Source organism: Eleutherodactylus coqui, chromosome 7 (genome assembly GCF_035609145.1).
Source record: "Eleutherodactylus coqui strain aEleCoq1 chromosome 7, aEleCoq1.hap1, whole genome shotgun sequence".
NCBI lineage: Eukaryota > Metazoa > Chordata > Amphibia > Anura > Eleutherodactylidae > Eleutherodactylus > Eleutherodactylus coqui.
The window spans coordinates 200220495-200247577 of record NC_089843.1 but is presented as its reverse complement, the minus strand read 5'-3'; the positions used below and the strand labels follow the sequence as shown (position 1 = coordinate 200247577).

The 27083-nt window shown below is 47.6% G+C and overlaps 2 non-coding genes across 2 annotated transcripts; both read left to right on the top strand.

The window, feature by feature from the left end:
* The first annotated feature begins 4658 nt into the window (after positions 1–4658).
* Positions 4659–4846, top strand: LOC136574164 (U2 spliceosomal RNA). The gene has a single exon (XR_010786272.1). It is a non-coding gene; the product is annotated as a U2 spliceosomal RNA (small nuclear RNA).
* Positions 4847–23725: 18879 nt separating this feature from the next.
* On the top strand, positions 23726–23913 carry LOC136574106 (U2 spliceosomal RNA). The gene has a single exon (XR_010786235.1). It is a non-coding gene; the product is annotated as a U2 spliceosomal RNA (small nuclear RNA).
* Positions 23914–27083: the final 3170 nt, after the last annotated feature.

The window sequence follows — 27083 nt, the reverse complement described above, 5'->3', positions numbered from 1 at the left end:
CATACTTCCCAACAAGTGGGGAGCTGAACGTAGTCAATTTGCAATCCCTGAAATGGGTAGAGTGGTCCCGGCAAGTGTGGTGTGGCAAATTTACTTCTGCCCTGACTTACCCATGGCATAGATCATGCTAAACCGGACAAATGATGCAGCAGCTACAGAGAATCTAGAAGTCGCCCAACCTCTTTCAAGCGTCGTCGTCATTACTGCTTTACTAGGTGGGTCTTTCCATCCATCAGCTGGGCCATCATGGGATACAGGAACTGTGGTGGGCAAGTGCTGTTGACCGTTCACCACACGCTGTCCTGTTTCTGCTGCTCCCATATTAGTCCATTTATTTTTTCCTTCCTTGCTGGCTGGTAACTGTAAAAGTCTTTAGCATATCAAAGTCCAAATTTTTGTCAATGTCCAAAGTTTTTTTTTTTTTTTTTTTTTTTTTAACCACTGACTCATGCTGTCAGTATCTTTCTTCTTTCTTCCACGGCTTGAGGGCCGCTGCCTTTGCTGCGCTGTCAGCGAGGGTGTCGTCTCTCGCCTCTCCAGTGTAGGAATCGGTGCGAACTCTCAACTTTGTCAGGTAGAAGTAGGGCCTCCATGCGACTCTGTACCGCTGCACCATTCTCGATTGGTTGTCCTGCTAAGGTAGAAAACTGTCTGGCCTTCCATATTGGGCCGTAATCATGAGCTATGCCAAATGCATACCAGGAGTCAGTGTAAAGGATTGCCGGTCTTACCTCTCGCCACTCTACTCGCCTCAGTGAGGGCCTTCCATTCCGCTTATTGTACTGTGACATGCGGAGGCAGAGCTTCTGCTTCTAGGACATCTTGTTGTGTGACCACTGCATATCCGATGTGGAGTCATCAATCCTCACCCTGGTACCATCTGCAAAAAGCTCAACATATGCATTATCAACAGAGGTTCTGATAACTGTTTGCATATCTGCAGTTTCTTACTGAATTAGTACTAAATAATCGTTCTGATGTTCTATTTCACATGGCTCGGAATCTTGTAGCACAAAATCATTTATTTATTTTTTTTTCCAAACCCAATAGCTGATCTACAACACCTAGATCATCTATGACCCAGATCACCTATGCCTCCCCCCTTTTGAACCGCAATACTCAATGGAAAAAGAGTCATTGCGTTCAAACTAGTAAACCAAGAGGCACAAAAACAAGCACTTTGTAGGTCAAGGTGACATTGTATGCAGCGAAGTCTGAGCAAAAATCTCCTTAAAAAATTTTTTTTTAATTTCAGGTCGCAGTTAGCATTTTTTAACACAAGGGGGCGCAACACAAGTAAAATTTTACGTCACCCAGTGTAATAGTATTTCAGGGTATGACCAGCGTTTAGCTTTTACTCTCCTGTCGGAATATAATTATAGCTTCAGTGTAGACTGACACTAGAATATACAAAAGACTTAAAGAAAAACTAAAAAATACGGATGAATTAACATCCTACTCTGGGCAATTCAGTCCCTCTTTCTTCACATAAAAAGTAAAATTACTTCACCAAATTGCATGAAAAAGTTTGCTGGGTGACTATAGGGAAATTATTTCATCTGTAGGAGCCTTCCGTAACATCATCTGTCTGAGCATCCATTGGAGAAGCGGGCAGTGGAAAACAGAGCCCCTGGGAACATGAGAGGGCGTCCCCTGTCATGTATTCCTGGCCTCTGTCCCCCATGCATCAACTCCAATCTTCCATGCACTATAAACCAGCTTAGTCATCTACTATGTCCCAAGCTGCATCTCCACAAAGGTTTGTTTCCCTGAACTTATCACACATCCAAAGTGGCCACATCTTGGAGCGTAACAAAGTCTGGTCAAACGAAACCTTTGTTCAGACAATCATGATGTTAGCACTGGATACAGTGGCATTGGGAAATATAGGCTTCCCAAATGCAGCAAAATGGCCGCCAGAGGCAGAAAGGGGCGGGGCTACAAATCTCCCAAGTGAGGCAAAATGGCTGCCGGAGGAACGGGCGGGGCCAGGGGCAGCAGCACTCCCAGGTGAGGCAAAATGGCTGCTGAGTAGCAGCACTTCCAGGTGAGGCAAGATGGCCGCTGGAGGAGGAAGGGGCGGGGCCAGGTCCTGCCCCGGATGGGGAGGGACCGGAAGTAACATCACACACCCTGAAAGTGAGCACATGGGGGGAAATAACTTCAGGGTGGGGGCAGGCCTCACTACATTTACTGCAGAGTCACACTATGTTGGATTGTAAACATTGCAAGCACGGCCGCCATTACAGGGAGGGGCTGTAGTCAACACAAAGACATTACATTGTTCATAAGCAATACACATACCCCCCCTACATGCTTTCCCCTCTTCAATCTCTTAACTACATTATACCTCCTTCTAGCAATCTAAAAACACATTTCTTTCTGCTAGGCTTCCTGCTCATCTTCTGAAAACTTTCTACAATCTATCTTATCTGTCTATAACCTGGCATTTCTTTCTGCAACTTTTCCTGATCCTTTCCCATTGTTCAGTAACCAAATCACAAGCTCTATGACCTTTGTCCTTGCTCACTTTAATCAACTCTATGCTACCTGCTTATTCTATTCTATTCAAAGTTTCTGCACACAGTACTGTTTCTTTTGTAAAATCTGCTTTCTTCAAATCCTTCCCATATAACCCTTCTTTCCCACTCAGATTACAATACGCATTAATTCTATAAAACACAGGGAAAGACAAAGTAAATAGAAAGGGTTAATTGGAAAAAGCTTTCAGTTCACTCTTATCAGCAGCCCTCCCCCCAACAATAAACACTGCACATTCTTTCTATAATACCAGACAGACGGGATTACTGGAGAATACCCACAACGGCTCAAGGTATATATCTCATCTACCTTTATAACAGCCCACCGTATACTAGTAATCCCCAAGAGCACTCCTTGTACACGATCTAGACAGGACATTTAGCTATACACAGAGACTGACGATTATTTTCAATGACCAAAACCTCAATAATATTCTGGAGAAATCAGCCGTCACACCACGGCTATATTCACCCGTAAATACCTTTCCACATATGAGAACATAACACGCTCAATCATATGGTAAGTATTCGTATCATAAATCTTCCTAACCTCACACTAGTTTTACCTAGGAGCACGTGTCACTGGCGTGTTCCCTCAGCCGAGTCCGCCCTCCCGACACATTAACCCTCACAGAATTTATCTCTTGGTCTTGTATACACAATTTTTAACCGTCTCAGACATAACAGACACAGCATACAAAATACCCCTTAAGCAGGTTAAAACGGTGGTCTTTTCCGAGTAAGAAAGAACTATATTACCTGCCTTTCATTGATTTATCACTCTGGACCAGGAACAGGCAGAAAAGCAGTCAGAACCCAGATCACATCGGTAGATTTACATAAAGCAATCTTACCGTGTTCTGTAGATTTTCGGGCCCCTGAGTTCTGCGTGCCATCCGCCGATCTCTGTATTTTTCCAGAATGAAAGAAATCAAAATCTCTTAACTCGGCCCACCCAGGGACGCCACTGAACTGGATTATGATTTTCTCCAGCAGGCTTTTGGGGTATTTTGTCGCTTTCCTAATTGTATCGTGTGCACACGTCATCGTGGAGCAAATTAGACACAAGCTATCAGCCTCATATCCAAAATGGCTCTCTGCCCAGAAACAGCCAGACAGGGCCTTTTATTGTACAGACACACAATGGGCGTGCAACAGGTTACATCAGTAACATATAGGATTCTTATTTGTCGGATCATATAGAATCCCCCGCCTCCCCTTCTCCCCACCTCTCTCAAGTAGAAGCCTTTGTCTTTAACATGTGTCCAAATCTGAAAGTGAAAGTAGATATCCCTTTGTTCAAGAAGATTCTGTGTGTGGGGGATGGGGAGGACTGGGAAAACACTCAAGCAATAACATATAACACTGTGATTTAACTCTTTCCTTATGCAGCAGAGTTCCACATTAGGCTGAAGTCATTACAATAGCATAATACATTTGGGTTATACAAAGCGATAGACATTTTATAAATAATCATCATGTCTATCACAGGATGAGGTGTCTGATATTAATTCTGTTAGCAGAGTGAATGTGGAGAGAGTGTGGAAGAAAGTGCGGATGGATGGGATGAGTAATAGGCAGAGTGAGATTGTATGGCAGAGTCTGCATGGCGTGTTACCGGTGCGAGAGTTTCAGCGTGTGAGAGGTTTGGTGAGGAGTGAGAGATGTCCAAGAGAGGGGTGCGGTGGATGTGAGAATGTGGTTCATTTATTTTGGAACTGCAGCCATGCACAAAATGTGCTGCGGAGACTTGGCCCGTTATGCAAAGAAATAACAGGAGTTAATTTCATGTCCTTTGAGTTAGTTATGTTTGGTTTAGGTGCGAGAGGCAGTGTGAGAGAGAGACTGTTGTGGCTGTTTATGGCGTGTGTGAAGGAAGTGTTGTGGGATGTAAGGAATGTGTATGTGTTTAAGAGGAAGGATGTAAGTGAGAGGGACAGCGTGCGAATGGTATTGGGGAAATTATACTTCATTTATTTATGGGACAAAAGAAAGGATGGAGTCGATGCAGAAGGCATATGGAAGGTTAAAAAATGGATACAATTAGTTGATTTGTCATGATTGGAAATGTATTTCTGTTGTTTTAATGTGATGGATTTATTATGTTGTGAATAAATAAAAACCTTTGGTTTATAAAAAAAAAAAAAAAAAAAAAATCTGTTATCAGTTTAATATCTGATACGTCCCCTATCTGGGGACCATATATTAAATGGATTTTTAGAACAGGGAGCTGGAAAAAGAGCTTGCTCTGTCCACTCCGCACATTGACCTGGTATTGCAGTACCTCCAGGACCGGTGCACCCCCTTTCCTACAGCAGTTTCCAAAAGCAGAAAAACAAAACTGACGAGCAAGAGGTGCAGCGCAGCTGTGGGTGCTTCTGCTGCTAACAAACGAGCACTTTGATTGACACTCAGCCCGTCTGCTGCCGTGGAGCTCGCAACATTGTATCCACTGAGCAGTTGCGTCTGCCAGAGTGTGCACAGCACAGGTACAACTGGAAGCAAAACAACACACACACACACACACCAGTTCATATGGCAGCCGCACTCTATAGTTCGTACCTACCGCTGCGCTAATAGCCAAGTTGGAAACATCGGGCAGGCACAGCGTATCCTGGCAGCCTGCGTCTGTATGCTCCACGTATTCGGGTCATGGGTGTATGTGCAGGGGGCCCGGAGCCCCAGGGGGCCCATAAAGTCTCTCTTCCCCACATTGTAAACCAATGCTATCAATGAAGCTTTATAGTTTGGGGGCCCAGTTCCAGACTTTGTACTGGGGCCCCGCAGCTTCAAGTTACACCTCCGGATCAGGATAATGCTAGGCCATTTCACCCAGCCTGTGTGAGTGACCTGCATGCAGTCGCTGGTAGTCGAAAAGCGGCCGCCCGGCCGGCCCCGGATGCGCGCTTCAGAGTGGACAGACAGCAGCGGACCCCCAATCATACAGGCCCGAGGCTTGCTATGCAGCACGGAATACCTCATTGGACTGCAGCACTCCACGTGGGCTGAGATACATGCTCCACGTGGGATGGGCAGTATTCGTCCATGAAGATCCAGGCCAACGTTTAGAGATGAAGCAACACTCGGGGAGCAAAGAACTCCAACGAACGGACGTCTACTTTACAAGGATGTATTGCTTTATTCAATGCATGGACACAGAAACAGTTCAACCGCTCGATTACAGACCGCAGTCAATACAGTAAAGAAAGAAATGTGTCTGTTTAAAGAGGTTGTCCCGCGGCAGCAAGTGGGTCTATACACTTCTGTATGGCCATATTAATGCACTTTGTAATGTACATTGTGCATTAATTATGAGCCATACAGAAGTTATCAAAAGTTTTTTACTTACCTGCTCCGTTGCTGGCGTCCTCGTCTCCATGGTGCCGACTAATTTTCGCCCTCCGATGGCCAAATTAGCCGCGCTTGTGCAGTCCTGGTCTTCTGCTCTCTTCAATGGAGCCGCTCGTGCAGAATGCAGGCTCCATGTAGCTCCGCCCCGTCACGTGCCGATTCCAGCCAATCAGGAGGCTGGAATCGGCAATGGACCGCACAGAAGAGCTGCGGTCCACGGAGGAAGAGGATTCCGGCGGCCATCTTCACAGGTAAGTAGAGAAGTCACCGGAGCGCGGGGATTAAGGTAAGCGCTCCGGTAAGCTTTCTGTACGTCCCTGCATCGGGGTTGTCTCGCGCCGAACGGGGGGGGGGGGGGGGTTGAAAAAAAAATAAACCCGTTTCGGCGCGGGACAACCCCTTTAATGTAAACTTGCATGGAGCTCGTTTGTCAGCCACTGACTGACTGAATGCTGCTGCTGCCACCGCTGCTGCTGCATGTCTGAAACGTGGTCTGACGTTACATGCACCACCAGGGATAAGGCCTTGCCTATAAGCATTCCCCAGCTGGCAAAAACGGAACCTCTCTGCCTATTCCTCACCATGGAAGAACGGAACCTACCTTTTTTTTAAAAAAAAAAAAAGAAAGCCACAGCAGCAGCCAACTAGATTTTGGTAGGCCGCTGTCTCCCCCTTGTGTGCTACATAAAAAATGCACTCCGCTAAAAATAACAATGATCCACGAAATAGAGCGTATGGAGAGAATGAGGCTTCTAGATGAGCCGTCAGGCTATGATAAATTGTATCACACCTGGGCGATAGGGGTGAGCTCCGGGCATCTATCCATATTTACTAGGTGGTTACAGACAGGGACATGTAAGTAACACGTTTAAACCACAATCGTAAAGAGAAACAACAATCCCGGAGCCCGCGCCCCCCCCCCCCCTATTTGTTTTATTTTCTCTTTCTCCCGTGTCATAGATACCTACCATCCCTTACCACTCCCCCCCCTTACCCTCCCCTCATTCCCCTGTTTGTAGACCTTATAAAATATCACAGACAAACATGATATAGTTCAACTCGAAATTGATTTATTAAGTTTCATTGTCAAAGTTATTTTTACATTGCTTTGAGATAATGCAAAAGTTTCCCCCCCTCCATGAAACCAATAAAACCTATATTGAATAAAATAAAAATGATGCAGTTACCGGTAGTTCTGCAGCTTCTTGGTGGAAATAAAGACCATCTCCCGTCTCCCAGCTGCAGCAGAGACTGACTAAAATGGCTGCCAAGCCTGGTATTAATGCTTCTAAATTGATGACATCACAATGGAGTGACATCAGCCTGCCATACACCTGGCTCATGACATCACAAAGGAGTGACATCATCAGCCTTCCAAACACCTGGCTCATTTGCATACAGTATGTATGTATGTGAGTGAGTCTATCTATCTATCTTTATTAATTATGTAGAATATAGATATGGATTATTTCTGAATTATAGATTTTGTAGATATAGATTAAAGATAGATTTAAGATTGTGTGTGTGTGTGTGTGTGTGTGTGTGTGTGTGTGTGTGTGTGTGTGTGTGTGTGTGTGTGTGTGTGTGTATATGTAAAAAAAATATAAAATCTGTAGTTATGTATGTATGGCGGGAAAAAAAAGGCCTGCTGTATGTTTTTAAGTTCTTCGGATAACCATGCCGCTCTATTATTCTCCTTACTAGGGTCTACTAATGCTGGCCCAGGGGAAGGCAATAAAGTCCTATGGGGCCGAAGCCAATTTCCCTCATTTTAGGTAAAAAGTTTCCATCCGGGAGCCTGGCCGCTGAACATGATGGCCGCTTGAGCAGAGAGCTCCGTTCGGCGCGGCACCCTTAGCGGACCCGACAGCGGCTATAAAGAGCGGACATGCCGAAGGGCAGCAGAGATAAGACCGGAGACCAGCAGGGAACCCCTCGTCCACAAAAAAGCCAGACGGAGATGCAGCGCTTCTTCAGAGAACGCGGAGCCCGCTCTCCCCACCCGCTCACCAAGATGGCGCCGGCCAGCGAGGCTGCAGCTTCAAACAGTAAGAAGGGAAAGGGGGATCATTTCTCCGGGGAGGGCAGTGAGGAAATCACTAAAAGCTTTATGAGGGAGCTGATTAATAATGCTCTGCACCCTCTTATATCGGATCTGGCCGAGATTAACCCCTTAACGACCGCCCCATCGGGAAACTACGTCCTCAGAAAGTGGGCCTAAATCCTAGAGGACGTAGTTTTATGCATCCTCTTTGGATTGATGCCCACTGGCCTGAGGACGTGACAGCTCCATGCTGTCGGTGCCCGCAGGTAGCCGACAGTATGGAGCTGTCATCCCAGGATGCGGGCAGTCCCCCCCGGCATTGCGATCGGCGCTATAAAATGAATAGCGCCGATCGCAAAAAAGTAAATAAAACGGTGTAAAAAAGTAGTAATTCAGCTGCTATGATGGATCGGATCCATCACGGCAGCTGAAAATACTCACACGGCTTGTCGGCGGTGTCCCCCGGAGATCTGGTCCTCCCGGACCCGCCGGCGGCCTTCTGCGCATGCGCGCCTGACGATGACGTCACGCGCACGCGCAGAAGCCCGGGTGTCCCCGGCAAATTTAAAATCTCCTGGCTCCCGGCTCCTGAAGGTAGCCGGGAACCAGGAGGTGTTACCGGGGACCACTGCGAGCGGTCCCCGGGCCCGCGATCACCGCTATCCATTGCGATAGCGGTGATCGCGAAAAAGTTTAAAAAGTAAAACAAAAGTAAAGTTTCACCTCCCCTCATGGATCGGATCCATGAGGGGAGGTGAAGATACTCACCCCCGGTCCTCTGCGATGTCCCGATGTCCCGGGACCCGAAATCCCCGTCTGCGCATGCGCGCCCGATGATTGACATCGGGCGCGTGCACAGAGGGGCTCGAGCCCCGGGAAATTCAAAATTGCTCTGCTCCTGGCTGCCATGTGTAGCCAAGAGCTGAGGGATGTCACCAGGGACATGATCACTGTCATCCAATGGATGACAGTGATCATGTAAAGTAAAAAAAAAAGTGCAAAAAGTAAAAAAAAAAAAAAAAAAAAAAAGGGGTAAAAGGTAAAAAAAAAAAAGTGCAAAAAGTAAAAAAAAAGTTTTAAAAAGTTAAAAAAAGCTTGCGTTTCATCTCCCCCCACGGATCATATCCGTGAGGGAGGATGAAATGACGTACCTAAGGCCTGCGGATTTATCCGCGGACCTCACCCCAGCTTCTGCGCACGCGCCCGTCACCAATGTGGCAGGCGCATGCGCAAAAGCCGTGGTTTTTTAAAATCTCCCTGCTCCTGGCTACAAAACTTAGCCGAGAGCCTGGAGATTTCACGGAGGGCCGCGGTGAGCGGTTCCTGGTCACGTGTTCGCCGTTATCCAAAGAATAATGGCGATCACGTAAAAGTTAAAAAAAGGTGAAGCTTCATCTCCCCTCACTGATGCGATCGGTGAGAGGAGATAAAATTTTTTACCGGAGGCCTCCATATTTGCACCCTGACGCAATCTTCTTCCGTGAACTTTCCCGTATTCTGCGCATGCGACCGCCGGCAAAACATCGGACACATGCGCAGGAGTCGGGGAGCCCAGGAAACTTAATATCTCCTTGCTCTCGGCGACCAACGGTCACCGAGAGCCTGGAGCAGTGACGGGTGGCCTCGTTGAGCGGTCCCTGATCACGTGAAAAAATGGTAGCGATCTACCTTTGGCCGGTCTCACATGACCGGATAGGAATTACGGATTCCGCATGCGTTTGATTAGCGGTAATACGCAGATCAATCGCATTGGATTACACAATTCCGCTCACATTAGCAGGTTGGAATTGCGTAATCCACTCGCAGAAAAGAGAACGCAGCAGGTTCTATTTTACCGCGGATATCCGCAACATAGAGCCCATTGTGCTCCATGGTCGCAGATATACCCGCAGCCCATACGCAACTACGTTGTATACGGGCTGCGGGTACCCGCGTCATCGCTAAGCGACGGTGCGGGAAATACAAACAACAAAAAAAAAGTGTACTGCACATGACCGCCCGTGTAAGTACGCAGTTATGCGCAGTACATTACATGGCCGTACGCAGGGTCACAGCCGGGCTCACAGCCGGGATCCACCTACGGCTGCGTGAGCCCGGCGTTATTCAGACCGCTACCTGTAATACGTATTTTACAAGAAGCCCCGGGAACGCTTGCCTTCCTGCAGTTCCAGGAGCAGCTTGTTGAGCGCCTTCTGTGTGAGACCGCCGCACCTCATCAAGCTTACGAAGACTCACGGAGCGCCACTTTTTACACCCCATACCCGCTACTGAGGTCAAAAAATGACTCCCAAAAAGCATGAGAGGAGGGGGGATACCGGTTTTATTGCCCCATGTGCCCATCCCAACCAGCCTCCATAATTACCCGTCTTTGGAAATACTACACAGTTCACATTATTACTTTTATCTAAGATTTGGGGAACGCCGAAAAGGGCGTGGAGGGGGGGGATTTTAGGGAGTCAATTTTTATTCCGTACAAATGAGCAATGGGGCCTGGAATTTATTCAGTTGCGCCCTGCAATCCAACCGGTGTTCCCTCCATTACAGGCCTTGCCATGTTTCCTGTAAGTAGATTAGGGCCACAATGGGTATGTTTTTGAACACGGGACAAACGGGGGTATCCATTTGGGGGTGAAGGTCTTCATTCCTATGTAAACTGTACAAAAAAAAAAGTTTTTAAATTGACAAAATTGCCAAAAAAATGAAAATTGTAATTTTTTTCTTCTGCTTTGCTGAAATTTATTCAAATACTGTGTGGTCAAAATACGCAGTACACCCCTAGATGAATTCGTTAAGGGGTCTAGTTTTTAAAATGGGGATATTTGTGGGGGTCTTTATAGTTTTGGACGCTCAATGACTCTATAAGTGGGCAATAGGGCCTGGAATTTATTCCGTTGTACCCTAAAATCCAACGGGTGCTCCTTCCATTATAGGCCTAGCCATGCGTCCTTTAAGTAGATTAGGGCCACAAGGGGTATGGCTCTGAACACGGGACAAACAGGGGTATCCATTTTGGGGTGAAAGTCTTCATTCCTATGTGTGCTGTACAAAAAAAACCAGTTTTTAAATTGATACAACTGCCAAAAAAATGAAAATTGTAATTTTTTTCCTACTGCTTTGCTTAGATTTATTCAAAAATTGTAGGGTAAAAATACACAGTACACCCCTAGATAAATTCGTTAGGGGGTCTAGTTTTCAAAATGGGATCATTTGTGGGGGTTCTCTGTCGTTTTGGCCGCTCAAGGGCTCTACAAGTGTGCAATGGGGTCTAAATCACCTTCATGCTAAATTTCTGTTCTGAAAGCCACCGACTACTCCTTTCATTTTGGGCCCCGTTGTGCATCCAGACAAAAGATTAGGGCCACAATGGGTATGTCTCTGAACACGGGAGAAACAGGGGTATCCACTTTGGGGTGCAAGTCTTCATTCATGTGTGTGCTGTACCAAAAAAGCAGTTTTTAAAACGACAGAATTGCCAAAAAAACGAAAATCACAATTTTTTCCTTTTGCTTTGCTTCAATTCATTCAAAAACTGTGGGCTCAAAATGGGCAGTACACCCCTAGATAAATTCATTAAGGGGTCTAGTTTTCAAAATGGGGTCATTTGTGAGGGTTCTCTTTGATTTTGGCCGCTCAAGAGCTCTACAAAAGTGCTATGGGCCTAAAACTCCTTCAAGGAAAATCTATGTTCTTAAAGCCACCGACTACTCCTTTCGTTTTGGGCCCCATTGTGCATCCAGACATAAGATTAGGGCCACAATGGGTATGTCTCTGAACACGGGAGAAAGAGGGGTATCCATTTTGGGATGAAAGGCTTCATTCATGCGTGTGCTGTACAAAAAAAGCTGTTTTTAAAATGACAGAATTGACAAAAAAATGAAAATCACAATTTTTTCCTTTTGCTTGGCTTGAATTCATTCAAAAACTGTGGGGTCAAAATGGTCAGTACACCCCTAGATAAATTCGTTAAGGGGTCTAGTTTTCAAAATGGGGTCACTTGTGGGGGTTCTCTTTGGTTTTGGCCACTCAAGAGCTCTACAAAAGTGCTATGGGGCCTAAAACGCCTTCAAGCAAAATTTATGTTCTGAAAGACACCGACTACTCCTTTCATTTTGACTCCCGTTATGCATCCAGACATAAGATTAGGGCCATAATGGGTATGTTTCTGAACACGGGAGAAACGGGGGTATCCATTTTGGTGCGTAAATCCTCATTTTCATGGGCTCTATAGGAAAAAAATATGTCTTTAAAATGACATATTTGCAAAAATATGAAATTTTATTTTTTGGCCCCTAAATTGAACTAATTCCTGAAAAGAACTGGTGGGGTCAAAATACTCATGACACCCCTCAGTGAATACACTAAGGGGTGTAGTTTTTAAAATGGGGTCATTTGTGGGTGTATCTATTATTCTGACACTTATGAGCCTCTGCAAACTTGGCTTGGTGCAGGAAAACAAAGTGCTCCTCAAAATGCTGAAAAGTAATGTTAAATTTGTACGTCCTCTAAATGGTTAAAAAAAACACAAAAGTTTTTCAAGTGTGCATTCAGAATAAAGTAAACAGATGGAAATACATATCTTATCAAAAATTTGTACAGTATGTTTGGACATATTTGAGATATTACGGTTGAAAATGTGAAAAAATGACAATTTTTTCAAAATTTTTCCAATATTGGTACTTTTAATAAATATACACAAATTATATCGGTCTCTTTTTACAATCTAAATGAAGTACAACATGTGGCAAAAAAACAATGTCAGAATCACTGGGATATGTAAAGCCTTTACGGAGTTATGCCACGTTGAACGACGCATGTCAGATTTCCAAAATTTGGCTCCGTCACTAAGGCGCAAACAGGCTTTGTCACTAAGGGGTTAAGGATGATCTCAAACACATGGGGCGTAGAGTGGAGGATTTAGAAGCATCTACAGCTTCAGTTATTAACCACTCGATTGCCCTATCCAAAGCCCTGGAGGAACAGCACGATCACCTCAACCGGGCATTGCTAATGCAGGAGGACTTGGAAAACCGTAACAGGCGCTCCAACATCCGCATTAAAGGCCTCCCCGAGTCCTGGGCTTCGGATATCCTCCCCAAAGTTGCCGGTGAGATCTTCCAACTTTTATTGGGTGCGGAAAGAGCCAACTCGGTCCAGATCGAGCGTATACATAGGGCCCTCAGACCCCCCCCCCCCCCTCCTCGCCCACAGACATTCCCAGGGACATTATCTGCAAAGTATTGTCCTTCCAAGACGCCTTTGCCATTCTGAAGGCCGCAAGAGCCCGGAAGGATTTAAAATACGGGGATGCCTCCCTCCAGATTTTCCAAGATTTGGCTCCATCTACGTTGTCAAAGCGTCGCATCCTCCGCCCGCTGCTGGAAGCCCTCAGAGCCAAGAATATAAGATACGCCTGGCTCTTCCCTTTCGGCCTGGATATCACCCACAAGGGCCGCAGGCTTGCTATCAGATCCCCAGAGGATCTCAGGGACTCTTGGGCCTTTCTGGAGCTGGACCCAATGGATATTCCTTCATGGCTCCCTCTCCCGGATTTTCCCCAGCTTCCCAGGCTGACGCCTCCTGAGACTTGGCAACAAGCAAGTTCCACCAAATCGCCCAAAAGCAAGAAAAAAAAGGAACAAGGACACCCCGAATTTGGACACTTGATTTCTGCGGTTGGTTAGACCCTTGCTTAAATTCTCTCGAGGATGAGACAAGCTGTGATAGCCACCACAGCAAATGGAGATCTCCCGCAAGATCTCTTCCCCCCCCCCCCCCCGACTCCAATTTTTCACTTGTTATGTATCTGCCTGCATTTCTTCCCTGTCTCTGCTAAAGGTTAATTAACCTGCTCTTCTCTTTTGGTTTTTCAACTTTGTTATTTGCCGTCCTTTTAATGTTAAGGCTCCTCTGGGTGCCCACCTGCCAGGTTGTGTGACCAGTTTTGCCCTCTGCTTTCGGCAGCGCTGGTGACCCGCCTCCACTCAAAGGCAACCCAGTCCTTTCCAGGATTGCCTAAAACAGTACCGGTTGATTAAGGTTTTCTTTTTCTGTTCTCAGAAAGTACATTTGTCTTCCCCCCCCCCCCAACTGTGCCCCCTCCTTCCTAGTGTTTTTCCCTCTCCCCCCTCCTTTTCCTCTAACCTTAAATTGCTAGGCTGCCGTGTTTTTTCAGAGCCTCTAATATCCACGTGATCAGCTAACAAAAGTTTCTCTCAACTCCGCTAGCAGGTTCCTCTCACCAAGTCTGCCGGGGCCCCATGCCCGTCCCGCTTCGGCTCACTACGTTCAACGTCCGGGGCCTGAATTCGCCCGCCAAGAGACACCATCTTAGTCTCCTACTGAAAAGGTATGGCTCTGGGGTGGTTTTTTTACAGGAGACCCACTTTAAGGGGGGTAAATGCCTTTCCCTGCCTGGGAAGCAATTCCCTGTAGGGTTCCATAGCTCTCACCCAACGTCATCCTCTAAGGGGGTTTCCATCTTTTTCCATAAGTCCGTCACCTTCTCCTGTGAGGCCCAGTACTCCGATGAAGAAGGCAGGGTCCTATTTTTGAGGGGCACATTAAACAATACCAAATTGACTATAGCTAATCTATATGCCCCTAATAAAGACCAAGTGCCGTGGCTGTCTAAACAACTTGAGACCCTCGGACATTTCGCTACTAGCCCTATCCTCCTTGGGGGAGATTTTAACATTACTCTTTGCCCCTTGTTGGACTCGTCAGTCGGTAGATCACAGGTCTCTCAGGTCAGGCTGAGGAGATTGGCTCGCAGTCTTGCGGATTTGGGGGTCTTGGACGCGTGGCGATACCGATACCCCTCCACAAAGGATTACACATATTACTCCTCGGTCCACGCTTCGTATCAACGCCTAGACTATATCTGTGTCTTCCACCCTTTTGCCCTCAGTCCAAAAAGCTAGCATCGACCCCATAACCATATCTGACCACGCCCCAGTACATGTAGATCTTGGCCCCTCTCTATCTGCCCCCCGGGAGTGGAGGTGGAGACTAAACCCCTCGCTTCTAGATCTAGAGAGTGATAGGGAATAAATTAGCGCCCAATTATCAGAATATTTCCAACTTAACAAAACTCCGGATCTCTCAGTCCCGATTGTGTGGGAGGCCCATAAGGCTTTTGCCAGAGGCCTACTAATCGCCCTTGGCTCACGTGCCAAGAAAAAGCAACAGAAGGAGATTGACGTAATACTCCAACGAATCTCTAAACTCGAGCAATCCACTAAGTCCTCCCTAAAGGAAAAAAATCTGGACGAACTCATTGCCCTCAGAAAAGATCTCAAAATATGCCTAGATTCTAAGTTCAACAAGAAGCATCTCCACTTTAAACATACAATCTATGCCCAGGGAAACAAAGGCAGTAAATTTATGTCCTCCATGATCAAGAAGGCCCGCTCTAGAAACTTTATTTCTATCACCTCCCCCTCAGGTTCCAAGATCACCTCGACACTAGAAATCGCAAAAGAATTCCAGTCTTTTTACTCGCAACTATACAATCTAAAGGATACTAATTCTCCTGGGGCTGCGGACTCCTCCAGGGACAGGATTAAGACATTCCTTAACAAGCTGAAGCTCCCAAAAATTGGAGAAGCAGAGGCTGTAGAACTATTAACCCCAATCACTACACGCGAGACAGAGGACTTGCTGTCCTCCTGCCCTCCTGGGAAGAGCCCTGGCCCTGACGGCTTCTCTCTCACCTACTACAAGGCATTCAAACATATTCTTATTCCCCAGCTTACGGAGCTTTTCAACTCCCTCCTTCAGGGCGGCCCTCTCCCGAGGCAGGCGCAAAAGGCCCACGTAACCCTAGTATTAAAAGAAAAAGAGGACCCGGAGGAGTGCAGTAGTTACAAGCCAATTTCATTGATTAATCTGGACATAAAGCTCTGGGCAAAGCTCTTAGCCAAAAGACTTGAACCTTACCTTCCAGTCCTTATTAATGTAGAACAAACCGGCTTCATAAGGGGGAGGGAGGGTAAGGGCAATTGTCTAAAATTGCTACATGCTTCGAGGTATGCCCAGACCCACAATATCCCCCTTGCTTTAGTAAGTACGGATGAGGATAAAGCATTTGATAGGGTGGATTGGGGGTACATGGAAGAGGTTCTGCTGCACTATGGCATTCCTCCGGGGTTCGTCTCTGCAATATTCTCCCTATACGCTATGCCCTTCGCCAGACTGAAAATTAATGACTCCCTGTCCCCTCCCTTTAACATTCAAAACAGTACTCGCCAGGGTTGTCCCCTCTCTCCTTCCCTCTTCATCCTAACATTAGAACCCTTCCTACAAGAAATTAGAGAAGACCCAGGGATCCAGGGCCTGAAAATCAATAGGGCAGCGATGTCGCTGGCTGCCTTTGCCGACGACATCGTGTTTTTGATTACCAACCCGGTCTCGGGCCTTCCCACCTTGGTCAAGCGCCTGGAGGAGTTTGGCTCTTTCTCAAATTTCAAAACAAAATCCATTGTCCTCAACGTATCTATCCCCTTACCCCAGAGCAGAGTCATTAGAACCTCAACTCCCTTTGCGTGGTCCGAATCACTGATTGACTTTTTAGGCGTAAAAATTACCAAAAGGTCGGAGGACCTGTTTCTGCCAACTTTGACCAGCTCCTGACCAAAGTAAAAAACCTGCTGAATGCTTACGACCAGCCCTTAATCTCCTGGCTGGGCAGGAAAAATGTTCTAAAATCCTATGTGCTGCCGGTGATCCTTTACCAGATCCACCTTCTCCCAATTCCTCTCCCTAGCAGATTCTTTAAAGCCATCCGTAAAATCTTTTCAGACTACGTCTGGAAAAGAAAAAGACCCAGACTGGCAAACTGCCTCCTAGTCAGGAGGGTCGACGAGGGGGGTGTCGGTATGCCATGCGTCCGAGACTTCTATTTAGCATCCCAGCTCCAATACTGGATGGAGATGGCTCTCCCCAGGGGAGATGGCATAATTTTCTCTCTAGCTGAAAAGACCTACGGCCCGACCCTCAGAGAGGACCTGTGGTACCCGGACAGGGGAGGCTTGAGGAGGGCAAAGGGGGACCCCTTACTCAGAGGACCATTTGAGACCTGGAACGGCTTGAGAGAGAGCTTGGCTCCCTCTCCATCCCCCTGCGCCCCTATGAGCGCCTTATATAGAATGGACCTCCCTCTTGATCCGTGCTCGGCCGACGTCTGGAGTATTTTCAAGGATAAGAAAATCTGTGATATTCAGGTTCGGGCACATAGACCTCCTAGTGAAATTGTCCGTGAGCTTCTTCCTGGCAGGACTCCCCACCCATTACAGACCCTCCATATAACCAAAGTACTCCGAGATTTCATCTCGAAATTCAACTCCGTATCTCCCTCTCCCAGAGTGACACTAAGTTGATTCTGCGGACGGCCTTTGGCCTCTCCTCCTGTGTCACCTCCCAGGAGGGTCACTATAAGCTCTTGGTGAGGTGGTACAGGACCCCTCAATGGTTGTATGACCATGCACTGGCCCCACACGGAAGGTGCTGGAGATGTGACGCTGACACTGGCTCCTTCTTACACTTGTGGTGGAATTGCCCGCTGGTCGCCCCATTTTGGAATGACGTTGAGGTAATCTTGAAAAAGCTATTCCCATCCCTGAAACGATCCCCTGAATTGGTTCTCCTGTGGAAGCCTTCCCCAGCCTTCCATCCCCTCAAACATCAACTCCTGGCCTTCCTCATTGATGCAGCCAAAGCGCTTATCCCATTCCTTTGGCGCCAACAAACCTCCCCCTCGTTGCGGCAGTGGAGAGACAGGGTGGACCTGATTGCTAGCCTAGAGGAATTGGTGAGTTGGTCAAACGGAACCCACCATAAATATCAGAAAATTTGGTCCCCATGGCGGGTACTGAGAAATAAATGTGAACTCACCGGTCCTGAAGGGCCTGGTTCGGTTGGGCGTGGTCTGTCGGACGGGGACGGTGGCGTCAGCCCCAATCCTGACTCCCTGGAGCTTCCGAGTTCAAGTAAGGCCTCCTAGACTTAGAGAGTACTTACCTACTACCACGGTAGCCTACCTGTCTCCCTTCCTAGTTTCCCTAGCCCACCCCCTTCCCCCTCCCCCCCCATTGTCTTGTCTTTGTTGTCGGTCTGTCACTCTGTCGTAGACCAATAGCTTAGCGCCCTGTGGGGGCCTTGGAGTGGTGCTTTCCCAGGAGTGGCGGTGTGGCCCCCCCGGGCCCTCACGAGTCGAGCACCCTTGTTTATAATGTTTCATAAGATTGTAATAAGGCTGACAACTTGCTAATCTTTTGACTTTTTCTGTTTGTCGTGTTTTAAACATTAAAACTCCAATAAAAATTGATTTGAAAAAAAAAAAAAAAGTTTCCATCCGTCCCCACTTGAAATGCGGCCGGCCGAAGAGATCCCTCCAACCAACCGACCGGCCGACGCACCTTCAGAGACAAACTAGTGCTTGCTTCTAGTGTCATCGCCGGCTTAACCATCCTTTGTAGGGAGCTGACGAGTCCTGCAGCAGCAGCAGGCTCTGCAAGCCTAGGATGCGTGAGCACGGTGCAAGAGGAAGGACTGAGGGTGTGAGGCTGGGCGCGGTTGAGAAGGCGTGGGGCGGGGCTATGCAAAGTTTTAAAACTCTCTCCCAGCTGCCTGGGTGCATTGTGGGTGCGCCCAGAGTGCCGGCTGAGCGTGTTGCCTCAAGCCTTGGAAGTGGAGTTGGGCGGACCGGGCTACAGGTGAAACCCGTTTTGGGTTATCGCTTCTCGGCCTTTTGGCTAAGATGAAGTGTACCTGGTACAGGTGGTATTAGTCAGGAGGTAACTCGGGTACCCCTCTCCTTTGCCACTTCGGTGGGCTTCACCCGCCTGCTGCCATCAGGGAGAGGGATTAGTCCCAGGGTAAACGGGTTGCGATCCCCCTGCCTCTTCTGGTCTCCGGGCCAGAGGAGGGCGCTCACCAACTATCATCACAAAAGCGGTTTTTGTGATACCCACCAAAAATGGGCGAGGGCCCACACGATATACCGGCATATGCGCGGATCAAGAACACTGTACGTGTTTCTTTTACAGATAGTGCGGACTCACGTGGTCTGAAGTATGTGGTCGAGGACGTGCTACAAGGCATATTCAAGGTACAAAAGCGAGAGATCCTTGCGATCCAAGATTACCCCAAGCGACGGATTAATGACGTGACCCTGACCGAGGCGGGCATCTTTAGAGACTTGGTCTCCGCCATTCCAATCAGAAAAGATCCGAAGCTTGAGGGTGTCTTGCTGGTCGAGCACGTCCTCGACATAACCAAACTTGTGGTGATTAAAATGTATTCTCCCTACACTGATGTAAAAGAGGTCGAGGACTTCCTTTTACGTTATTTTAAATCGGTCAGATGTATGGGAAAGATTATGAACGAGTTTGGTATTTGGACCTCGAAGTGGCGATTCCAGGCCACGTGTGTAAGTGCCCCAGTTGGCCCGGGGGAGTGATCTTAACGCCTGCGCGTTTTAAATTGGGGAAAGTGAATGGCGACCTGTACTTTGCGGGAATGCCTGACTTCTGCAGGATCTGCTCACAATACGGTCACCAAAAAGAAAATTGCACAAGTACATGCAAGAAATGTGGGGGCACAGACCATGAAACTAGTCAATGTAAGAAAGGAAAAGGGTGTTTTTTTGCGGCGGTGTTGGTCACCTCCACTCGTCTTGTCCCCACAGAGCACAAAAAGCGGAGCAGCAAAGGCGACCCGGACCCGAGGAGTGGCCAGGGCTGCCAGAGAACCGAACAACACCCCCCCAGGGAGAGGAACCTGAGGAGATGGAGGTCTCCAGTGGACCCCCCAAGAAGGACGGTTTAGAGCAGCGGAAAATCAAGCGGAGGGTGAGTGACCGGCGGACAGGCTCTCCCTCCCGGGAAACCGGTGGAGGTAGTAGGGCCAAGGAAGCCGGTCCGGAACCTCCCAAGATGCCCGCTCAAGCGGTGCCTGAGGCGGAGGACCCGGGGGGCACGGCGGCAGCAGCAGCAAATAAAAGGAGGAAAGGCTCGGGCGGAAGGTCATACTCGGAGGTGGTGCAGGGGGGAACTCCGGAGATCCCGGCGGAGCCGGAGGACCCAGAGAAAGTACCCCCTGCGGTGTCATCGCAGAAGGCCCCTCCCTCTCTCTGACAGGAGGGGGCGGGGGAGCCACCTCCGAGAGCGGTGGATCAGGATCGAGCCGAGTACCCACCCCGACAGAAGGGGAAGAGATGGAGACGGGAGCTGGCCTGCTAGCCCCCTTGGAGATTCCGGAGGGAATACAGTCAATATGGGATCTCACGCAGATCCCTCTCTCGGGCACCGTAGGGGGTCCACTTAGTGAGGTAGGTTCCTCTCCAGCATCCCCGCTTACGATAGATTCGGATGCGGGGGGGTGCGAGAGTGCCAGCGAGGTCTTTGGCTTGCCCAGAGACTTCTAAGAAGAAGACCCTCGTATCACCTAGTCTCCAATGGCTGCTCTATCGGGACTCACTTTTAACGTCAGAAGCATCGAGAGCCACGTGAGGAGGGTCGCCCTCTTCAGCTATCTGACAATTTTTGCTGCCTCCGTTTTCTTCCTGCAGGAGTGCGGGATCCCGCATAGAGCCCAGTACAAAAAATACCAAGATGACTGGGTACATGGACCGTCGGTCTGGTCCGGCTCTAACGAGACCAGATCGGCGGGGGTCGCCATTCTTTTTAAAGGGAACGTTTTAATTGATACTATTAACGAAATTTTACCAGGCAGAATTTTATTGGTCAAAGCTTTTATTAATGGTATAAAATGGCAGTTTTTAAACTTTTACGGATCAGCAGATAAGAACGAACGTGCAGAAATGCTAGAGATTTTACCCCTTTTTATTAGCGATTCTGATCCTCTTATTTTAGCGGGGGATTTTAATTGCATTTTAAAGGGGGAACGCCGGCTTTCCAGATCAGTAAGTAGAAATTATGACAAGACCTCTGCTATATTAAACAACGTGATTTTAGACGCCAAACTTACTGATGCTTTTAAAACATGCAACCCCAATGCATCAGAGGAAGCCGGCATCACCTGGAGCAATAAGATCTGCAGCTCCAGGATAGATTTTATGTTTTGTTCTTATCAAATACTGCCTTTTAGATGTGACCTTTTTACCAATGTTTTCTCGGATCATAAGCTTTTATATTTTAAAGTTGATACCGTTTTTAAGAGAAAAGCCGGTAAGAATGCCTGGAAATTTAACGTGTCCCTTTTAGAAGATCCGCAGATTTTATCTGATTTTATCACTTTTTATAGAAACTGCAGGCGAGTAAAAGATCCCAACACTCCCACCAGCCAATGGTGGGAGAAGATGAAACAAAAAATCAAATCATTTTTTATCAAGGTTGGGATCACCAAAGCTAGAGAAAAACGTACATTTTATGCCAATTTGAACACTCGCCTGCAGACCCTGTATAAGTTCCGTGAACATGATATAGAGGTGGACCACGAGATCATCGAGGTGAAGAAAGAGATCGCCCGGTGCCTGGAGCAGAGAGGAAAAGAGATCATATTCCGTTCGAAAGTGAAACATCTGGAGGAGAACGAGACCTGCTCCAGGTACTTCTTTAAGAAAATCCATGACAAGCGTACAGCCCTCGATGATCTCGGTGGCACCAAGGACATACAGGGTATTTTAAAGAAAGTGTATGAGTTTTATGCGGATCTTTTTAATACAAAAACTGTTGACATTGATTTTATGAATGACTCGTTGAAGGAGATCACTGACGTTTTAGATCCTGGTTCTCATGAGATTTTATCACGGGACATCACAGAACAGGAGATTTTAGACACTATTAAAAGTTTTAAACCAGGTAAGGTGCCTGGGCCCGATGGTATACCCATAGAGTTTTATGTCACCTTTTTTGGTATTTTTAAGGATGACCTTTTCTCCCTTTTTACTGAGGTTTTTATGTCGAAAGCCCTCCCGGGGTCCTGGAAGAAGGGTGACGTGTCTCTTTTATACAAGAAAGGAGACAAAACTGATATCAAAAACTGGAGACCGATCACCCTTCTAAACAGTGACTACAAGATAATGGCCAAAATATGCGCAAATAGACTCAAGACCGTAATAAGCAAAGTTGTACACCCCAACCAGGTCTGTGGGGTGCCCGGGAGGAGCATATGGGAGAATCTTAACCTCTTAAAAGATTGTATTAGTGACACAAAGACAAGAAACGGGAAAATGGCGGTTTTAACTATAGACTTTGAAAAAGCCTTTGACCGTGTGTCACATTTTTATCTTTTTAAGGTTTTAGAGAGAATGGGTATACCGGGAGGTTTTTTATTGTCTTTAAAAGCGTTTTACAACAACTGCACGAGTAGAATTTTAGTCAATGGTTTTAGGACACAGGAAGTACTTTTAAAGTCCGGGGTAAAGCAGGAGTGTCCCTTGTCCCCACTACTTTTTATCTGCACACTAGAGCCTCTCCTATGCACAATACGTCGGGACAAGCTGATCCGTGGGATCCCCCTGCCCGGTGGGGGGGGGGGGGGGGGAATCGAGGCCAAAGTAGTGGGGTACATGGACGATGTGGCAATTCTTGGAAGGGACACCCTGTCGATCCAGAGAGCAACCAGACAAATAGAGTTTTATTGCTGCGCCTCGGGTTTTAAGGTAAATTTTAACAAAAGCAGTATTTTAAACATCAGGGACCTGCCATTGTCAGATGTCCCCATTCCTGTGTCCGACTCGGTGCAGATTTTAGGTGTCTCCTTCAACGAGGACACTCCCACTCCCAGCTGCAACCCCCCCCCCGTGCCGCCACGGCGACCCCCGAATTTTTTCGCCCGAGTACGGAAGTACTCGAAAATCGCGGTATTCGGGCGAAAAAGGGGCGGGGCCGAGCACGTTCGCTCATCTCTAGTTATAATATAGGTTATTTTATGAGGCGGAACGGATGGTTCAAAACAGTTTTAAACTCCCCTTATTCTTTTAATCTATCCAAAGACTATGCGATTTTAGAGAAAATTGTGGTTTTATACGATTTTACTGGAAAAAGTGCACAGGTTTTAATGAATTCTAAATTAATGATAAAGAGTTTTAAGGAAAGTGGTTTTTATGTTCAAGTCAGTAATTTTAATGAGCTCAAAACAAAAGATACGTGGAGATTGGTTAATAATCATATTTTTAACCCACAGAAGGAGCTGGCCTGGAGCTGCATACACGACTGTCTTCCATGCCGGGCATTCCAGCATCGTAGAGGACTGACCAACACCGCCGCATGCCCAAGACCCAGATGCACAGAGGAAGAGTCAACACAGCATTTGATATGGACTTGCTTTTTAACAAAGAGGATGTGGACTCAGTTTTTACCGTTGCTTAAGAAAATAACAAGACTAAAAAAACGAACACTGGAAGGAATACTATATGGATGTCTGGAATGCCCTACACGGACTCAGAGAATTATGGCATGGAAGATGGTCAACTCAGTGAAGGCAGCTCTGTGGAAATCCAGAAATATTTTAGTTTTTAAGCATGAGGTTTTATCGGTTAAAGATATTTTATCCATTGCTCTTAATGATTTGTACGAATATTATATTGTGGACAGGAAAAACATTCCTATTTTATCCAGAAAATGGCTTATCGGGGAATGGAGCTCCATCATATAGTGCCACCAAGCGCCCTTTTATGTGATTTTAATGTGGATTTTAACAACATGTAAATATATGTAGACAAGTTTTGAAATGTTTTATATGGTATGTTTTAATATGTTGTACAATGTGTTTTAATGTACTATATGAGCATTTTTACTATGTCTGGAAATTTGTTGTTAAAATAAAAATACCCCTCGGGGTTTGTCAACTTAAAAAAAAAAATCTGTTCTTATCCGTTTAATATCTGATACGTCCCCTATCTGGGGACCATATATTAAATGGATTTTTAGAACAGGGAGCTGGAAAAAGAGCTTGCTCTGTCCACTCCACGCATTGACCTGGTATTGCAGTACCTCCAGGACCGGTGCACCCCCTTTCCTACAGCAGTTTCCAAAAGCAGAAAAACAAAACCGACGAGCAAGAGGTGCAGCGCAGCTGTGGGTGCTTCTGCTGCTAACAAACGAGCACTTTGACACTCAGCCCGTCTGCTGCCGTGGAGCTCGCAACATTGTATCCACTGAGCAGTTGCGTCTGCCAGAGTGTGCACAGCACAGGTACAACTGGAAGCAAAACACACACCAGTTCATATGGCAGCCGCACTCTATAGTTCGTACCTACCACTGCGCTAATAGCCAAGTTGGAAACATCGGGCAGGCACAGCGTATCCTGGCAGCCTGCGTCTGTATGCTCCACGTATTCGGGTCATGTGTGTATGTGCAGGGGCCCCATAAAGTCTCTCTTCCCCATCTCTCTTCCTCACATTGTAAACCAATGCTATCAATGAAGCTTTATAGTTTGGGGGCCCAGTCCCAGACTTTGTACTTTGGGCCCCACAGCTTCAAGTTACACCTCCGGATCAGGATAATGCTAGGCCATTCCAACCAGCCTGTGTGAGTGACCTGCAGTCGCTGGTAGTCGAAAAGCGGCCGGCCCCGGATGCACGCTTCAGAGTGGACAGACAGCAGCGGACCCCCATTCACACAGGCCCAAGGCTTGCTATGTAGCACGGAATACCTCATTGGACTGCAGCACTCCACGTGGGCTGAGATACATGCTCCACGTGGGATGGGCAGTATTCGTCCATGAAGATCCAGGCCAACGTTTAGAGATGGAGCAACACTCGGGGAGCAAAGAACTCCAACGAACGGACGTCTACTTTACAAGGATGTATTGCTTTATTCAATGCATGGACACAGAAACAGTTCAACGGCTCGATTACAGACCGCAGTCAATACAGTAAAGAAAGAAATGTGTCTGTTTAATGTAAACTTGCATGGAGCTCGTTTGTCAGCCACTGAATGCTGCTGCTGCATGTCTGAAACGTGGTCTGACGTTACACGCACCACCAGGGATAAGGCCTTGCCTATAAGCATTCCCCAGCTGGCAAAAACGGAACCTCCCTGCCTATTCCTCACCATGGAAGAACGGAACCTACCTTTTTTTAAAAAAAAAAAAGAAAGCCACAGCAGCAGCCAACTAGATTTTGGTAGGCCGCTGTCTCCCCCTTGTGTGCTGCATAAAAAATGCACTCCACTAAAAATAACAATGATCCACGAAATAGAGCGTATGGAGAGAATGAGGCTTCCAGATGAGCCGTCAGGCTATGATAAATTGTATCACACCTGGGCGATATGGATAGATGCCCGGAGCTCACCCCTATTTACTAGGTGGTTACAGACAGGGACATGTGAGTAACACGTTTAAACCACAATCGTAAAGAGCAACAACAATCCCGGAGCCCGCCCCCCCCCCCCCCTTTTGTTTTATTTTCTCTTTCTCCCGTGTCATAGATACCTACCCTCCCTTACCACTCCCCCCCCCCTTACCCTCCCCCCATTCCCCTGTTTGTAGACCTTATAAAATATCACAGACAAACATGATATAGTTCAACTCGAAATTGATTTATTAAGTTTCATTGTCAAAGTTATTTTTACATTGCTTTGAGATAAGGCAAAAGTTTCCCCCCCTCCATGAAACCAATAAAACCTATATTGAATAAAATAAAAATGATGCAGTTACCGGTAGTTCTGCAGCTTCTTGGTGGAAATAAAGACCATCTCCCGTCTCCCAGCTGCAGCAGAGACTGACTAAAATGGCTGCCAAGCCCGGTATTAATGCTTCTAAATTGATGACATCACAATGGAGTGACATCATTAGCCTTCCAAACACCTGGCTCATTTGCATACAGTATGTATGTATGTGAGTCTATCTATCTTTATTAATTACTAGCGTACCCGTCGCGCGTTGCTGCGAAGACAGACATACATACATACATTCGTTTTTATATATCTAGATGACGGCAGCAGCGACCACTGAGTTTTTTTTGGAGGCCGCTGCTTCCCCCTTGCAGGCTGAATAAAATAGCCGTTGTGTGAGAATCGCTGGGGGGGGAGACATTCTTACTGCTGGGAGAATTGCCGGGGGGGGAGGGGGAGACATTCTTACTGCTGGGAGAATTGCTGGGGGGGGGGGATGGGAGACATTCTGACTGCTGGGATAATCGCTGGGGGGGATGGGAGACATTCTGACTGCTGGGAGAATCGCTGGGGGGGGATGGGAGACATTCTGACTGCTGGGAGAATCGCTGGGGGGGGGGATCGGAGACATTCTGACTGCTGGGAGAATCGCTGGGGGGGGGGGGGATGGGAGACATTCTGACTGCTGGGGGAATCGCTGGCGGGGGAGCGGAGGCATGACTGCTGGGGGAACCGCTTGGGGGGAGGGGGGCATTATTATTGCTGGCGGACAGCTGGGGGTGGCATTGTGACTGCTGGTGGACCACTGGGGGGGGGGGGGGGGGGTATTATGACTGCTGGGGGAACCGCTGGGGGGGGGGAGCGGGCATTATTACTGCTGGGGGACCGCTGGGGTATGTCACTCTTATTACTAACTAGCGTACCCGTCGCGCGTTGCTGCGAAGACAGACATACATACATACATACATACATTCGTTTTTATATATCTAGATGACGGCAGCAGCGACCACTGAGTTTTTTTTGGAGGCCGCTGCTTCCCCCTTGCAGGCTGAATAAAATAGCCGTTGTGTGAGAATCGCTGGGGGGGGAGACATTCTTACTGCTGGGAGAATTGCTGGGGGGGGAGGGGGAGACATTCTTACTGCTGGGAGAATTGCTGGGGGGGGGATGGGAGACATTCTGACTGCTGGGAGAATCGCTGGGGGGGATGGGAGACATTCTGACTGCTGGGAGAATCGCTGGGGGGGGATGGGAGACATTCTGACTGCTGGGAGAATCGCTGGGGGGGGATCGGAGACATTCTGACTGCTGGGAGAATCGCTGGGGGGGGGATGGGAGACATTCTGACTGCTGGGGGAATCGCTGGCGGGGGAGCGGAGGCATGACTGCTGGGAGAATCGTTGGGGGGAGGGGGGGCATGGTGACTGCCAAGAAAATCTCTGTGGGGGAAGGGGGGCATGATGACTGCCAGGAGAACCGCTGGGGGGGAGCCATTATGACTGCTGGGGGAACCGCTTGGGGGGAGGGGGGCATTATTATTGCTGGCGGACAGCTGGGGGTGGCATTGTG